Source organism: Tamandua tetradactyla, chromosome 6 (assembly GCF_023851605.1).
Source record: "Tamandua tetradactyla isolate mTamTet1 chromosome 6, mTamTet1.pri, whole genome shotgun sequence".
Taxonomy (NCBI): Eukaryota; Metazoa; Chordata; class Mammalia; order Pilosa; family Myrmecophagidae; genus Tamandua; species Tamandua tetradactyla.
Window position 1 is genome coordinate 82,722,762 of NC_135332.1, and position 17,411 is coordinate 82,740,172.

The 17,411-nt window shown below is 39.5% G+C and overlaps 1 pseudogene; it reads left to right on the forward strand.

Annotated features, from left to right (window-relative positions):
* Positions 1-8,578: 8,578 nt before the first annotated feature.
* LOC143686176 (uncharacterized) lies at positions 8,579-9,257 on the forward strand (annotated as a pseudogene).
* Positions 9,258-17,411: the final 8,154 nt, after the last annotated feature.

Below are 17,411 nucleotides of genomic sequence, written 5' to 3' on the forward strand. Positions count from 1 at the left end.
CTTAGTTGCATGTTCATCATTTCTTAGAACACTTGCATCCATTCAGAAAAAGAAATAAAAAGACAATAGAAAAAGGAATAAAACAAAAACAGAAAAAAAAGATTATACCTACCATTCCCCTTGCCCCTATCCCCCATTGCTCACTAGCATTTCAAATTAAATTTATTTTAACATTTGTTCCCCCTATTATTTATTTTTATTCCATATGTTCTACTCGTTTGTTCACAAGGTAGATAAAAGGAGCATCAGACACAAGGTTTTCACAATCACACATTCACATTGTGAAAGCTATATCATTATTCAATCATCCTCAAGAAACATGGCTACTGGAACACAGCTCTACATTTTCAGGCAGTTCCCTCCAACCTCTCCATTACCTCTTGAATATTTACTCAATGCATAAGAATAACCTCCAGGATAACGTCTCGACTCTGTTTGGAATCTCTCAGCCATTGACACTTTGTCTCATTTCACTCTTCCGCTTTTGGTCGAGAAGCTTTTCTCAGTCCCTTCATGCTGAGTTTCAGCTCATTCTAGGGTTTTTCTCAATCCCTTGATGTTGAGTCTCACGTTGATTTCTGTCCCACATTACCAGAAAGGTCCACACTCCTGGGAGTCATGTCCCACATAGACAGGGGGGAGGGTGGTGAGATTGCTTGTTGTGTTGGCTGGAGAGAGAGGCCACATCTGAGCAACAAAAGAGGCTCTCTTGGGGGTGACTCTTAGGCCTAAATTTTAAGTAGACTTGACCTATCCTTTGTGGGGTTAAGTTTCATATGAACAAACCCCAAGACTGGGGGCTCAGCCTATAGCTTTGGTTGTCCACACTGCTTGTGAGAATATCAAGAATTCAACTTGGGGAAGTTGAATTTCTCCCCATTCTCACCATTCCCCGAAGGGGGCTTGCAAATACTTTTCCACTCACTGATCGAATCACTCTGGGATTCATCGGGGCATCACTCTGGACAAACCAACAAAATCTCATGTCCTACCTGAGATTCCAAGTACTTATGGTGTTCAATCAAACTATCTACATAAGTTATATTAGGAAATGTACTAGTCAAAACATAAATTTTATACCAAATAAACATTTTTTGCTTTAGTCTCACACATAAGGTGACATTTTAAAATATTAATCACCATCTACTTTCAGCACCTGCAGTAATGACATTCTTTTGTTCTTCCTCATGCAAAAACATTTTTTAAATTTGTGCATTTAGTCACTATTATTATACACTCTAGGCATTCCTAGATTATACCATCTCAATCTTTAACATCTATCTTTCTTTGTGATTTCATTTATGCCCCCAGCCCTCCTCCCTCTATCATTCTCACATGCAGCTTCATTCAGTGTTTTAACATAATTGTATTACAGTTAGGTAGTATTGTGCTGTCCATTTCTGAGATTTTATATTCAGTCCTGTTGCACAATCTGTATCTCTTCAGCTCCAATTACCCAATATCTTACCCTATTTCTATGTCCTGATGGTCTCTGTTACCAACGAAATATTCCAAGTTTATTCACTAATATCAGTTCATATCAGTGAGACCATACAGTATTTGTCCTTTTGTTTTTGGCTAGTCTCACTCAGCATAATGTTCTCAAGGTCCATCCATGTTGTTACATACTTCATAACTTTATTCTGTCTTATGGCTGCATAATATTCTATCGTATGTATATACCACAGTTTGTTTAGCCACTCATCTGTTGATGGACATTTTGGCTGTTTCCATCTCTTTGCAACTGGAAATAATGCTGCTATAAACATTGGTGTGCAAATGTCCGTTTGTGTCTTTCCCCTTATGTCCTTTGAGTAGATACCTAGCAATGCTATTGCTGGGTCATATGGCAATTCTATATTCAGCTTTTTGAGGAACTGCCAAACTGCCTTCCACAGCAGTTGCACCATTTGACATTCCCACCAACAATGAATAAGTGTGCCTCTTTCTCCACATCCTCTCCAGCACTTGTCATTTTCTGTTTTGTTGATAATGGCCATTCTGGTGGGTGTGAGATGATATCTCATTGTGGTTTTGATTTGCATTTCTCTAATGGCCAGGGACGTTGAGCGTCTCTCCATGTGCCTTTTTGCCATTTGTAGTTCCTCTTCTGAGAAGTGTCTCTTCAAGTCTTTATCCCATTTTGTAACTGGATTAGCTGTCTTTTTATTGTTGAGTTGAACAATCTCTTTATAAATTCTGGATACTAGACCTTTATCAGATATGTCATTTCCAAATATTGTCTCCCACTGTGTAGGCTGTCTTTACTTTCTTGATGAAGTTCTTTGATGCGCAAAAGTGTTTAATTTTGAGGAGTTCCCATTTCTTTCTCTCTCTCTCTCTCTCTCTCTCTCTCTCTCTCTCTCTCTCTCTCTCTCTCTCTCTCTCTCTCTCTCCCTCCCTCCCTCCCTCCCTCCCTCCCTCCCTCCCTTCCTTTCCTTTCCTTCCCTCCCTCCCTCCCTCCCTCCTTCCTTCCTTCTTTCTTTCTTCAGTGCTCTTGCTTTGGGTGTAAGGTCTATAAAACTGCCTCCAATTATAAGATTTATAAGATATTTCCTACATTTTCCTCTAACTGCTTTATGGTCTTAGACTTAATGTTTAGATCTTTGATCCATTTTGAGTTAACTTTTGTATAGGGTGTGAGATACGGGTTCTCTTTCATTCTTTTGAATATGGATATCCAGTTCTCTAGGCACCATTTACTGAAGAATCTGTTCTGTCCCAGGTGAGTTAGCTTGACTGCCTTATCAAAGATCAAATGTCCACAGATGATAGGGTCTATATCTGAACACTCTATTCGATTCTATTGGTCAATATATCTATCTTTATGCCAGTACCATGCTGTTTTGACCACTGTAGCTTCATAATATGCCTTAAAGTCAGGGAGCGTGAGACCTCCAGCTTTGTTTTTTTTCTTCAGGATACTTTTAGCAATTTGGGGCACCCTGCCCTCCCAGATAAATTTGCTTATAGGTTTTTCTATTTCTGAAAAGTAAGTTGTTGGGATTTTGATTGGTATTGCATTGAATCTGTAATCAATTTAGGTAGAATTGACATCTTAACTATATTTAGTCTTCCAATCCATGAACATGGTATGCCCTTCCATCTATTTAGGTCTTCTGTGATTTCTTTTAACAATTTCTTGTAGTTTTCTTTGTATAGGTCTTTTGTCTCTTTAGTTAAATTTATTCCTAAATATTTTATTCTTTTGACTGCAATTGTAAATGGAATTCGTTTCTTGATTTCCCCGTCAGATTGTTCATTACTAGTGTATAGAAACACTACAGATTTTTGAGTGTTGATCTTGTAACCTGCCACTTTGCAGTACTCGTTTATTAGCTCTAGTAGTTTTGTTGTGGATTTTTCAGGGTTTCGACATAGAGTATCTTACCTGCAATCAGTGAGAGTTTTACTTCTTCCTTTCCAATTTTGATGCCTTGTTTTCTTTTTCTTGTCTAATCGCTCTGGCTAGAACTTCCAACACAATGTTGAATAACAGTGGTGATAGTGGACATCCTTGTCTTGTTCCTGATCTTAGGGGGAAAGTTTTCAGTTTTTTCCGATTGAGGATGATATTAGCTGTGGGTTTTTCATATATTCCCTTTATCATTTTAAGGAAGTTCCCTTGTATTCCTATCCTTTGAAGTGTTTTCAACAGGAAAGGATGTTGAATTTTGTCAAATGCCTTCTCTGCATCAATCAAGATGATCATGTGATTTTTCTGCTTTGATTTGTTGATATGGTATATTACATAAATTGATTTTCTTATGTTGAACCATCCTTGCATACCTGGGATGAATCTTGGTCATGATGTATAATTCTTTTAATGTGTTACTGGATTCAATTTGCTAGAATTTTGTCGAGGATTTTTACATCTATATTCATTAGAGAGATTAGTCTGTAGTTTTCTTTTTTTGTAATATCTTTGTCTGGTTTTGGTATGAGGGTGATGTTGGCTTCATAGAATGAATTATGTAGCTATCCCTCCTCTTCAATTTTTTTGAAGAGTTTGAGCAGGATTGGTACTGATTCTTTCTGGAATGTTTGGTAGAATTCACGTGTGAAGCCATCTGGTCCTGGACTTTTCTTTTTGGGAAGCTTCTTAATGACTGATTCAATTTCTTTACTTGTGATTGGTTTGCTGAGATCATCTATTTCTTCTCGAGTCAAAGTTGGTTGTTCATGCCTTTCTAGGAAGTTGTCCATTTCATCTACATTGTTGTATTTATTAGCATAAAGTTGTTCATAGTATCCTGTTATTACCTCCTTTATTTCTGTGGGGTCAGTGGTTATGTCTCCTCTTCCATTTCTGATCTTATTTATTTGCATCCTCTCTCTTCTTCTTTTTGTCAGTCTTGCTAAGGGCCCATCAATCTTATTGATTTTCTCATAGAACCAGCTTCTAGTTTTATTGATTTTCTCAATTGTTTTCATGTTCTCAATTTCATTTATTTCTGCTCTAATCTTTGTTATTTCTTTCCTTTTGCTTGTTCTGGGGTTACTTTGATGTTCTTTCTCCAGTTCTTCCATGTGGACAGTTAATTCTTGAATTTTTGCCCTTTCTTCTTTTTTGATATAGGCATTTAGGGCAATAAATTTCCCTCTTAGCACTGCCTTTGCTTCACCCCATAAGTTTTGATATGTTGTGTTTTCATTTTCATTTACCTCGAGATATTTACTGATATCTCTTGTAATTTCTTCCTTGACCCACTGGTTGTTTAAGAGTGTATTGTTGAGCCTCTACATATCTGAGAATTTTCTGGCACTCTGCCTATTATTTTATTTTATTTTATGTTTACATGGGCAGGCACCGGGAATCGAACCCAGGTCCTCGGGCATGGCAGGCAAGCATTCTTACCTGCTGAGCCACCGTGGTCCGCCCACTCTGCCTATTATTGATTTCTAACTTCACTCCCTTATGATCTGAGAAAGTGTTTTGTATAATTTCAGTCTTTTTAAATTTGTTGAGACTTGCTTTGTGACCCAGCATATGGTCTATCTTTGAGAATGATCCATGAGCACTTGAGAAAAAGGTGTATCCTGCTGTTGTGGGGTGTAATGTCCTATAAATGTCTATTAAGTCTAGCTCATTTATTGTAATATTCAAATTCTCTGTTTCTTTATTGATCCTCTGTCTAGATATTCTGTCCATTGTTGAGAGTGGGGAATTGAAGTCCCCAACTATAATGGTAGATATGTCTATTTCTCTTTTCAGTGTTTGGCACATGTATTTTGGAGCATTCTGGTTCGGTGCATAAATATTTATGATTGTTATGTCTTCATGCTGAATTGTTCCTTTTATTAGTACATAGTATCCTTCTTTGTTTCTTTTAACTGTTTTACATTTGAAGTCTAATTTGTTGGATATTAGTATAGCTACTCCTGTTCTTTTCTGGTTGTTATTTGCATGAAATATCTATTCCCAACCTTTCACTTTCAGCCTATGTTTATCTTTGGGTCTAAGATGTGTTTCCGGTAGACAGTGTATAGGTAGGTCCTGTTTTTTAATCCATTCTGCCAGTCTATGTCTTTTGATTGGTGAGTTCAATCCATTTACATTTAGTGTTATTACTGTACGGGTAGTACTTTCTTCTACTATTTTGCCTTTTGGATTTTAAATGTCATATCTGATTTTCCTTCTTTCTACACTCTTCTCCACACTTCTTTATTTTGTGTTTTTGTATCTGTCTCTAGTGCTCCCTTTAGTATTTCTTGCAGAGCTGGTCTCTTGGTCACAAATTCTCTCAGTGATTTTTTGTCTGAAAATGTTTTAATTTCTCCCTCATTTTTGAAGGGCAATTTTGCTGGGTATAGAATTCTTGGTTGGCAGTTTTTCTCTTTTAGTAATTTAAATATATCTTCCCACTGTCTTCTTGCCTCCATGGTTTCTGCTGAGAAATCTATGCATAGTCTTTTTGGGTTTCCCTTGTATGTGATGGATTGCTTTTCTCTTGCTGCTTTCAAGATCCTCTCTTTCTCTTTGACCTCTGACATTCTGATTAGTAAGTGTCTTGGAGTACGTCTATTTGGATCTATTCTCTTTGGGGTATGCTTCACTTCTTGGATCTGTAATTTTAAGTCTTTCATAAGAGTTGGGAAATTTTCAGTGATGATTTCCTCCATTAGTTTTTCTCCTCCTTTTCCCTTCTCTTCTCCTTCTGGGACACCCACAACATGTATACTTGTGCGCTTCATATTATCATTCAGTTCCCTGAGTCCCTGCTCATATTTTTCCTATCATTTCTGTATCTTGTAGGATTTCAGATGTTCCATCCTCCAATTCACTAATCCTAACCTCTGTCTCTTGAAATCTACCATTGTAGGTTTCCATTGTTTTTTTCATCTCTTCTACCTTGCCTTTCATTCCCATAAGTTGTGTGATTTGTTTTTTAAGACTTTCGATTTCTTATTTTTGTTCATTCCTTGCCTTCTTCATATCCTCCCTCAACTCATTGATTTGGTTTTTGATGAGGTTTTCCATGTCTATTCGTATATTCTGAATTAATTGTTTCAGTTCCTGTATGTCATTTGAATTGTTGGTTTGTTCCTTTGACTGGGCCATATCTTCAATTTTCCTAGTGCGATCTATTATTTTTTGCTCGTGTCTAGACATTTAATTATCTTAATTAGTTTATTCTGGAAATTGCTTTCACTTCTTTTACCTAGGGTTTTCTTGCTGGATGAATTTGTTGTCTCTCTGTTCCTTGACATTCAGTTTAGCTTTTTCTGGACCTCTAGCTTAGGTTTTGTTTAAGAGAGGAGAATTTTTCAGTTCTTGTTTTCTTGTTTCTTGCCCTGCTTGTATGGTGCCTTTTCCCCCCACCCTTAGGAGGGTCTACGTAGGTATTATACACTCCATCCGGGTTTTCCAGGACTAAACTGGCCTCCTATCAAGGGGAAGGAGTCACCTGCATCAGTTTTCCCTGAGGGTGAGACCCAGCAGGTTGAAAGACTTTCCTGTGAAGTCTCTGGACTCTGTTTTCTTATCCTGCCCAGTATGTGGTGCTTGTCTGCCTGCAGGTCCCACCAGCATAAGATGATGCAGTACCTTTAACTTTGGAAGACTCTCCCTGCTGGGGGCATGGTGGAGACAGAGGAGAGGTTGTAGGCTGGTTTTAATGGTTTCAAATTGCCAAGCCCTGGGGTCTGACTTCCTTCAGGTTGGGATTCCACCTGAGTTGGGCTTCACCCCTCCCCTGGGGAAGGCACAGGCTGGAGGGAGCTTGTTTCTGCCTATGCCTGGGGCACTTGCAGCCTGATAAGTCCTGCCGCATAATCCAAAGGCAGTCAAGCCTTTGTAGAAACACAGCCACAAAAACCTCTGTTTCTTTACTTGTTTTCTTTTTCCGCTAGCCCAATGAGCAACCTCCACTTTGACCAGGTTTACCTGAGCTGGGGGCCTATTTTTAGTAGTCAGAGTTTGTTAATTAATGCCACAATTGTTGTTTGGTTGAACTCAGCCCCTGCTGCTGGTAAAGTCTCTTTCCTTTCCCCTCTGGGAAGCAGCCCATGGGGGAAGGCGCCGGCTGCTGTGGCTTGGGGAACTCATGGTTCTGGGGGGTCTCACAGCCAGCCCAGCTGTTCCAGACTGGGGTACGCTGTATATCTGGTCAGTGCCATGGCTCCAGGAGCTGTTCTGTACTGTTTCTGGTTATTTAGCAGTTGTTCTGGAGGATGAACTAAAATGAGCTCATTGCTAAGCCGCCATCTTGTCCCTTCTCTGTGCATATTTTTAAATGATTTCTTTGTGCTTACCGTGGGGCTTACATTTAACATCCTAAATCTAAAACAATATTCTTTGGCTTGATATTGACACAAGTCCCTATTCCCTGCCCCACTCTGACCCCTGGTAACCTATATTCTAGATTCTGATTGTGAGTTTGCTTCCTTACTTCATATTAGTGAGATCAATAATATTTGACCTTTTGTGCCTGGCTTATTTCATTCAACATTATGTCTTCAAGGTTCATTCATTTTGTTGCATGTTTCAGAACTTCATTTCTTTTTATGACTGGATAATATTACATTGTTATATATATGCCACAATTTATTTTATTATTATTATTATTTATTTTTATATTTTTGCATGGGCAGGCAATGGGAAATGACACAATTTATTTATCCATTCATTGGTTGATGAACACTTGGGTTGCTTCCATCTTTTGGCAATTTTCCAATTACACAACAGCCTTCCGTTAGAAGATGCCATCTAGGGCTTTCACAGCTATAGAGAAAAAGTCAATGCCTGGCTTCAAAGCTTCAAAGGACAGGCTGATTCTCTTTTTAGGGACGAATACAGCAATGGACTTTACGTTGGAGCCAATGCTCTTTTACTGTTAAAAATCATGGCCCAGTGGTTCAGAAGTTTGGAGCATGTGCGCACACTCTTGAGTCTTGATAAGTTCCAGCATAGGGTATATAATACAGGGCATTCAGAGCAAATACTCTCTCCGAGCACTCAATCTGAACAATTGCTGCCATCCATTCCTTCCCACATGATCATGTAGAGAACCTCATCAGTGGAGCAGCAGATGTGAACTCTATCCATGGCACACTGAAGCCCCTGCACTGCGCCTGTATGATGTAGGATGCTAACTGCACGGAGTTACTCCTGGAAAAGGAGCTAAGGTGAATGCCCTGATGGTTATAACCAAAGAGCTCGCCACTATGCAGCAGAGGAAGATGAGACTTGTGTGGAGGTCCTATAGGAGTATGGTGCAAACCCTAATGCACTGGATGGCAAGAGAGACACCCACTCCATTGGGCGGCCTTTAAGAACAATACTGAGTATGTGAAGGCTGTCCTAGAAAGTGGGGCCTCTCTCAATGCCCTGGATTACAATAACGATACACCACTCAGCTGGGCCACCATGAAGGGAAATCTTGAGTGTGTCAGCATCCTTCTTCATTATAGTGCAGAGATCAGGGTCGTCAACCTAAAAGGCCAGACATCCATCTGCTGCCTGTTGGCTCTATTAGTTAGGGGACTTGGAACAGAGAGAGAACTCTTGCTTTGAGCTCTTCCACAGAGCTGTTGGACACTCTGAATTAAGGAAAAATGGCACCATGCCACAAGAAGTAGCCAGAGACCAGCAATTGTGTGAAAAACTGACTGTTCTGTCCTTGGTCCCAGGAACTCTAAAAACACTCTCTTGCTATGCTGTGCCCTGTAGCCTGGGACTCCAGTATCTGCCGGAGACAGTGAAGGGTCTTCCACTGCCAGCTTCTTTGAAGGAATACCTGTTTCTTGTAGATTAGCATCGAGGAGACCTTTGCACTATCATATGGGCAATTCTGGATGAAGTTTTTTCCCTTATAGTCTGGCTCTTTGCCATGGAAAACAGGAAAAGCAGTTGTTTCTGTTCTGTGGTTTATGGATTTTGAGGCAACATGTCACAACTATAACCTCCATGCTGCTTCCCCTCCCCACAAAACTACAACAACAGCAAAAACCCCTCACTTCTGTTTTCTGTTTATTGCTTACTTAGCTTTATATACTGCATCCTGCAAATGAAATTTCCCCCACCCTCCCCTTTTGGGAAAGAGTCAACAGTGCAACTGAATTTCTGTGAGAAGATGAAAAATATTTGGAGAATGTGCATTTGGTTTTCCCTTTGGAACATGATGACTAACCCTCCAGAAGAATCCCCGTAAAGCAGTTTAATTAGTCTAAAGAAATTTAAGAAAATAACAATTCCAGCTAACATTTGTGGCAGATGAAGATACCACAATCTTAAAGGGTGTGCAGATTCAGAACTGGGCTGAATGTCATGTCACAGGCCATTCAAAAGGGACTGGACCCCCTATTTCCCATCAAAGGAGACGGGAGTCTGCCTCTTCCATGGGCATGCCTCAGGGTTCCAGTAGTTCAGCAGTTATTTCAGAAAGGTTGTCTTGGCTGCTTTCCTCAATGGTAGAAGAAAGAATAGGTTCTAAGCAGTACTAAGAATTCTAGTTTTAAACAAAAAGAAAAAAAATCTAGTTTTCTCTAACACAATTCTCTTTTGCTTCCTGAAAGCCAGTTTGCTTTAGGGCTTGGCAAGCGTCTCCTACAACTTAGACTAAGATGTTTGCTGTAACAAAAGCTGGGCTGCCTTTTGTCTCCTTGTCTATGGAATGCCCACCTTGCTAAGAGTTTATTTTTCTTTCAGTTGCTTTGAAAATGTGTTTTTTATTGATCTGTACAAGACGCTGGGGCTGGGAGCAGAGTTCAGGTGGAAGTAGAAGAGATAGAGGAGAAGAGTGCATTTGTGGCCACCCACTTACCCAGAAAAGATGTTTTTGTCACCAATACTTAGTGAACAGTACTCTTGCTTTTCATGTTCTTAAACTAGATCAAGCTGTTATTGATCTTATTGATCTATATGCAAATTTGAAGGACCTTTTTTTTAAAGCTGATGGATAACTCCAAACAATATAGGATCTGCTGACACAGCTCATTTGAAAAAGTATGTCTGGTTTTGCCCTTTTGCTCTTGGTGTTTTAGCCCACTTTAAAAAAATAGTTTTAAAAGCAGAAAAAGAAAAAAGAATTATACTAAATCTACTCTGTACTCTGTAAATGGAGCACAAAGCCTGGGTGACATCACATCTGTTTATTGAACATTTTTTAAGGCTGTTATTGAGACTTACTGCTCAGAAAAAGAGTCCTTTCAGAATATTACTGCTCATTGACAATACATCTGGTCACCCAATGGTTCTGATTAAGATATGCAATGAAATTAATGTTGTTTTCCTGCCCGCTAACATAACATCCATTCTGCAGCTCATGGATAAGGAGTAATTTCAACTTTCAAGTCTTAGTATTGACAAAATACATTTCATAAAGCTATAGCTAATAGATAGCATCTCCTCTGATGGATCTGGGCAAGTAAATAGAAAGGTGTCACCATTCTAGATGTCATTAATAACATTCATGATTCTTGGGAGAAAATCAAAATATCAACATGCACAGGAGTTTGTAAGAAGTGGATTCTAACCCTCACAGGTGACTTTTAGGGGTTCAAGTCTCCATGGAAGAGGTGGCGATGTGGTGGAGATAGTAGGAGAACTAGAATTAAAAGCAGGGTCTGAAGATGTGACTGAATTGCCACCATCTTGTGATAAAACTTAAATGGATGAGGAGTTGCTCTTTATGGACGACAAAGAAAGTGGTTTCTCAAGATGGAAGATACTCCTGGTGAAGATGCTGTGAACACTGTTGAAATGACAACAAAGGATTTAGAATATTCCAAAAACTTAGCTGATAAAGCAGTGGCTGTGTTTGAGAGGATTGATTCCAATTTTGAAAGAAGTTCTACTGTGGGTAAAATGCTATCAAACAGCATCGTATGCTACAGAGAAATCTTTTGTGAAAGGAAGAGTCACCAGATACAGAAAACGTCATTGTTGTCTTATTTTAAGAAAATACCACAGCCACTCTAACCTTCAGCAGCCACCACCCTGGTCAACCTGCCACCATCACAGGGAGGTAAGATGCGTACAACTTGCTGCAGGCTCAGATGATGGTGTATTAGTTTGTTAAACTCCTGGAATGCAATGTACCAGGAATGGAACGGCTTTTAAAAGGGGAAATTAAAAAGTTATAAGTTTACAGTTCTGAGCCTACAAAAAATGTCCAAACTAAGGCATCCAGGGAAATATACCTTAATTCAAGAAAGGCTGATGGGTCTAGGACACCTCTGTCAGCTAGGAAGGCCCATGGCTGGCATCTGCTGGAGTCTTTGACTTCTGGTTTCAAACAGGTTCCAGCCTCTGTTCATGTGGGGGTTCCTTACAGCTTCTCCCAGACTGGCTTTCATCTCTTGGCTTCCCTCTCTATGTTCTGGCTTAATATCTCATGGCAACATCTGCTGGGCCCTAAGCGTTCCAAACATCTGTGTCTTTGTTCTCCAAGTGTCAGCATCTATTTCAGTTTTCTCTGTTTCTATTGTGTTCGGAGGTTTCTCCAAAATGTTTCCCCTTTTAAAGACTCTAGTAAAGTAATCAAGACCCATCTGGAATGGGTGGAGTCACATCTCCATTTAATCCCATAATTGGGCATGCCACATCTCTGTGGAGATAATCTAATCAAAATTTCTGCCATACAATATTGAATTAGGATGAAAAGAAATGGCTTCCCCCACAAGATTGAATTGGGGTTAAAACATGACTTTTCTTAGGTGCATAATACTTTCAAATTGGCACAAATCATTGGCAGTTTTAGCAAGAAAGTATTTTTAAATTAAGTTGTTATGTACATTGTTTTCTAGACACAATGCTATTGCACACTTAATAGCAGAATAGTGAAAACACAACTGGTATGTGCACTGGGAAACCAAAAACTTCTGTGACTTGCTTTATTGTGATACACACTTTATTGTGGTGGTCTGGAACCCAACTCACAACCTCTCTGAGATTTACCTGTATAGGGGCTTGGAAGGGCGCTGTTTTAGTTTCAAAGCTGCCAGAATGCAATATACCAGAAATGGAATGGTTTTTAAAAAAGGAACTTAGGGTGGGCCATGGTGGCTCAGCAGGCAGAGTTCTTGCCTGCCATGCCAGAGACCCAGGTTCGATTCCCAGTGCCTGCCCGTGCAAATAAAAAAAAAAGAAAAGAAAAAAAAGAGAATTTAATAAGTTACAAGCTTAAAGTTATAAGGAGGCAAAATGTCCAAATTAAGGCACCAACAAGAGGTTACCTCACTCAAGAAAGCTAATGGGTCTGGAACACCTATGTCAGCTGGGAAATCACGTGGTTGGGATCTACTGATCCCATGCTCCTGGGCTCCATTGTTTTCAGCCTCTGTTCCTTTGGGGATTCCTTACTTTTTTTCTCCAGGGCTGGCTTTCATCTCTTGGCTTCCCTTGGCTCTCTCCAGGTTCTGGCTTGCTTAACATCTCATGGTGGCATCTGCTGGGCTCCAAGCATCTCCAAACATCCATGTCTCTGTTTTCCAAGAGGCGGCATCTGTTTAAGTTTTATCTGTTGCTGTTGTTTCTGAGGTTTCTCCAGAATGTTTCCCCTCTAGTAAACTAATCAAAACCCACCTGGGATGGATAGTTACATCTCCATGTAATCAAAAGGTCACACCTACAATTGGGTGTGCCACATCTCTGTGGAGATAATCTAATAAAAATTTCTGACTTACAGTGTTGAATCAGGATTAAAAGAAATGGCTGACCCCACAAGATTGGGTCAGGATTAAAACATGGCTTTTCTGGGGTACATAATAGATTCAAACCAGTGCAGGGCCCTTGCAAGTCAGAGGACTTTATGGATTTTTTTGAGTGTGTGCAGATTTTATTAAGATATATTCCATCCAAAGTATACAGTCAGTGTCTCACAGTATCATCACCTAGTTTGGCAATCATCATCACACTCAAATTAGACCATTTTCATTGCTCCAAAAAGAAAATTATCAGATAAACAAAAAAATAAAACCCAAAACACCCCATATCTCTTATCTCCCCCTGTTCTAGTTTGCTAGCTGCCGGAATGCAACACACCAGAGATGGATTAGCTTTTAATAAAAGGGAATTTGTTTCCTTAGTTCTTCAGAGGAAAGGCAGCTAACTCTCAACTGAGGTTTTTTCTTATGTGGGAAGGCATAGGGTGATCTCTGCTGGCCTTCTCTCCAGGTCTCTGGCTTCCAACAACTTTCCCTGGGGTGACTTCTTTCTGCATCTCCAAAGGCCTGGGCTGAGCTGCAAGTGCTGAGATGAGGTATGCTGAGCTGCTTGGGCTGTGCTACGTTGACCTCTCTCATTTAAGCACCAGTCAATTAAATCAAACATCATTCATTGCAGCAGGCACGCCTCCTAGCGGACTGCAGATGCAGTGAGCAACAGATGAGGTTCATGTACCACTGGCTCATGTCCACAGCAACAGAACTAAGCACCTTCACCTGGCCAAGTTGACACCTGACCCTAACTACCACACCCTCTATTACTGACCCCTAGTATTGGTGTGGTACAGTAGTTACTATTAACGAAAGAATCTTAAGTTATTACTTTCAACTATAGTTTGTAGCTTTCAATAGGTATTTTCCCCCATATACCACTCTATTATTAACTCTTTGTACCAGTATTGTACATTTATACTAATTCATTCAAGAACTTATTTAAATTTGTAGTGTTGACTGGTGGCATACATGACTTTAAACAACCCCTCTCAACAAAATTCTGGCTTATTTCAGTCAACATTATGTCCTCAAGTTTCATCCATGTTGTCACATGCTTCAGGGACTCATTTATTCTTACTGCTGCATAATATTCCATCATATGTTGTGCTGGTTTGAAAGGATGTATGTCCCCTAGAAAGGCCATGTTTTAATCTAAATCCCATTTCATAAAGGCAGAATAATCCCTATTCAATGCTGTATGTTTGAATCTGTAATTAGATCATCTCCCTGGAGATATAACACAATCAAGAGTGGTTGTTAAACTGGATTAGGTGACGACATGCCTCCACCCATTTGGGTGGGTCTTGAGAAGTTTCTGGAGTCCTATAAAAGAGAAAACATTTTGAAGAATGAAGGAGATTCGGAGAGAGCAGAGCAGAACAACATAACTAGGAGAAGCAGAGTCCACCAGCCAGCAACCTTTGGAGATAAAGAAGGAAGATGTCTCCCAGCGATCTTCATGAAACAGAAAGCCAGGAGAAGAAGCTAGCAGATGATGCCGTGTCCGCCATGTGCCCTTCCACATGAGAGAATAACCCTGAACGTGTTCACCATGTGCCTTTCCAGATGAGAAAGAAACCCTGAACTTCATTGGCCTTATTGAACCAAGGTATCTTTCCCTGGATGCCTTTGATTGGACATTTCTATAGACTTGTTGTAATTGGGACATTTTCTCAGCCTTAGAACTGTAAACTAGAAACTTATTAAATTCCTCTTTTTAAAAGCCATTCTGTTTCTGGTATGTTGCATTCTGGCAGCTGGCAAACTAGAACATATGTATATACCACATTTTCTTTATCCACTAATCTGTTGATGGGTATTTGGACTGTTTCCATCATTTGACAATTGTGAATAATGCCGCTATGAACATCAGAATGCAAATGTTGTCCATGTCCCTACTTTTAGTTCTTCTGGGCATGTAGTGAGTCGTGGAATTGTCGGGTCATATGGAAACTCAATATTTAGTTTTTTAAGGAGCCGCTAAACTGTCTTCCACAGCAGCTGTACACTCCCACCAGCAAGCGAGTAAGTGTTCCTATGTCTACACATGCTTTCCAACATTTGTAGTTTCCTGGTTAATAGTGCCCTATTAAATAGGTGTAAGATGGTATCTCATTGTGGTTTTGATTCACATTTCCCTAATGGCTAATGAAGATTAACATCTTTTTATGTGCTTTTTGGCCATTTGTATTTCCTCTTTGGAAAAATGTCTATTCATATCGTTCGCCCATTTTATAATTGGGTTGTTTGTCCTTTTATTGTAGAATTGTAGGATTCCTTTATATATACTGGATATCAACACTTCTCAGATATATGGTTACTCTCCCATTGAATTGGCTGCCTTTTACCCTTTTGACAAAGTCCTTTGAAGCACAGAAATGTTCGATCTTGAGGAGCTCCCATTTATCTATTTTTTCTTTCTTTGTTTGCCTTTGGGTATAAGGTCTAAGAAGCTACCTCCTATCACTAGATCTTGAATATGTTTTCCTATATTTTCTTCTAGGAGTTTTATAATACTGATTTCTTATACATGTAATCTTTGATCCATTTTTTTCCATACCAACTGTTTTTCTTTTGATTTAAAAAAAAATAACAACAAACAAAAACATTCTTAACATATGATAATTTCACTCTACATATATAATCAGTAATTCACAATATCATCACATAGTTGCATATTCATCATCATGATCATTTCTTAGAACATTTGCATCAATTCAGAAAAAGAAATAAAAAGACAACAGAAAAAAATTCATACATACCATACCCCTTATCCCTCCCTTTCATTGATCACTAGCATTTCAATCTACTAAATTTATTTTAACATTTGTGCCCCCTATTATTTATTTTTATTCCTATGTTTTACACGTCTGTTGATAAGGTAGATAAAAGGAGCATCAGACACAAGGTTTTCATAATCACACAGTCACATTGTGAAAGCTATATCTGATCCATTTTGAGTTAAATTTTGTTTAGGGTGTAAAGTAGGTGTCCTTTTTCATTCCTTTGGATATGGATGTCCAATTCTTCCATGTCCATTTATTGAAGAGGCTATTGTGCCCCAGTTCAGTGAACTTAGGGGCTTTGTCAAAAATCAAATAATGATAGATCTGAGGGTCTATTTCTGAACTCTCAATTTTATTCCTTTGATTGATATGTCTATCTTTGTGCCAAAACCATGCTGTTTTGACCACTGTGACTTTATAATAAGCTCTGAACTCAGGAAGTGTGTCTTTCCATTTCATTCTTCTTTTTCAGGATGTTTTTGGCTATTTGAGGTCCCTTTCTCTTCCAAGTAAATTTGAAAATTAACTTTTCATGTCTGCAAAATAGGTTGTTGGAATTTTGATGGGTATTGCATTGAATCTGTAGATCTATTTGGGTAGAATTGACATCTTAACATTTAACCTTACCTATCCATGAACATGGAATGTCTTTCCACCTATTTAGGTCTTCTTCGATTTCTTTTAGCAGTGTTTTGTAGTTTTCTGAACACAGAAAGCTTGACATCCTTGATTAACTTTATTCCAGGTACTTTATTATTTTAGTTGCTATTGTGAATGGAATTTTTAAATTCGCCTGTTTAGTTAGCTCATTACTGGGGTATAGAAACACTGCTGAGTTTTGCTATCCCACCACTTCGCTGAATTTGTTTATTAGCTCAAGTAACTTTGTTGTAGACTTCTCGGAATTTTCCAAATACAAGATCATGTTGTCTGCAAATAATGAAAGTTGTACTTCTTCCTTTCCAATTTGATGCCGTTTATTTCCTTAAGAACTTCAAGGGTCGTGTTAAAATCTACCACTAGGAATTGGGTAAGAGAGATTATGGTTGGGATTGGGGGTGGGGCACTGGGTTTTATTTTTAAAAGGGTGGTCAGGGCAGGTGTCATTGAGTGAGATTGTGGAAGGGGTGTGTGGGGACTGGTCTGGGGTTATGGGTGCAGCCGGCCGGACAGGCTGGTGCTAGGCGTCGAGGGGGAGCTGCCACAGGAGTCTCTACTCAGTGATGTGGGGAGCTGGTAAAGCCCCTGCTACAACTTCAGAAGGCCCCTGCCCACCTGTCAAGAGGATGGACAGCATGCATGAGGCTGGGGGTTTGGAAACTGGAGATTTGTTAGGAGGTTGTTGTGGTGGTTCAAATGAGAGGGACCCAAAGCTCAGGCCAGGTGGGGCAGCTGTGATGGTAGGACATAGTGGCAGGACATGTTGGACACTTAATGTACTTGCAGGTGGGCTGGATGGGGAGG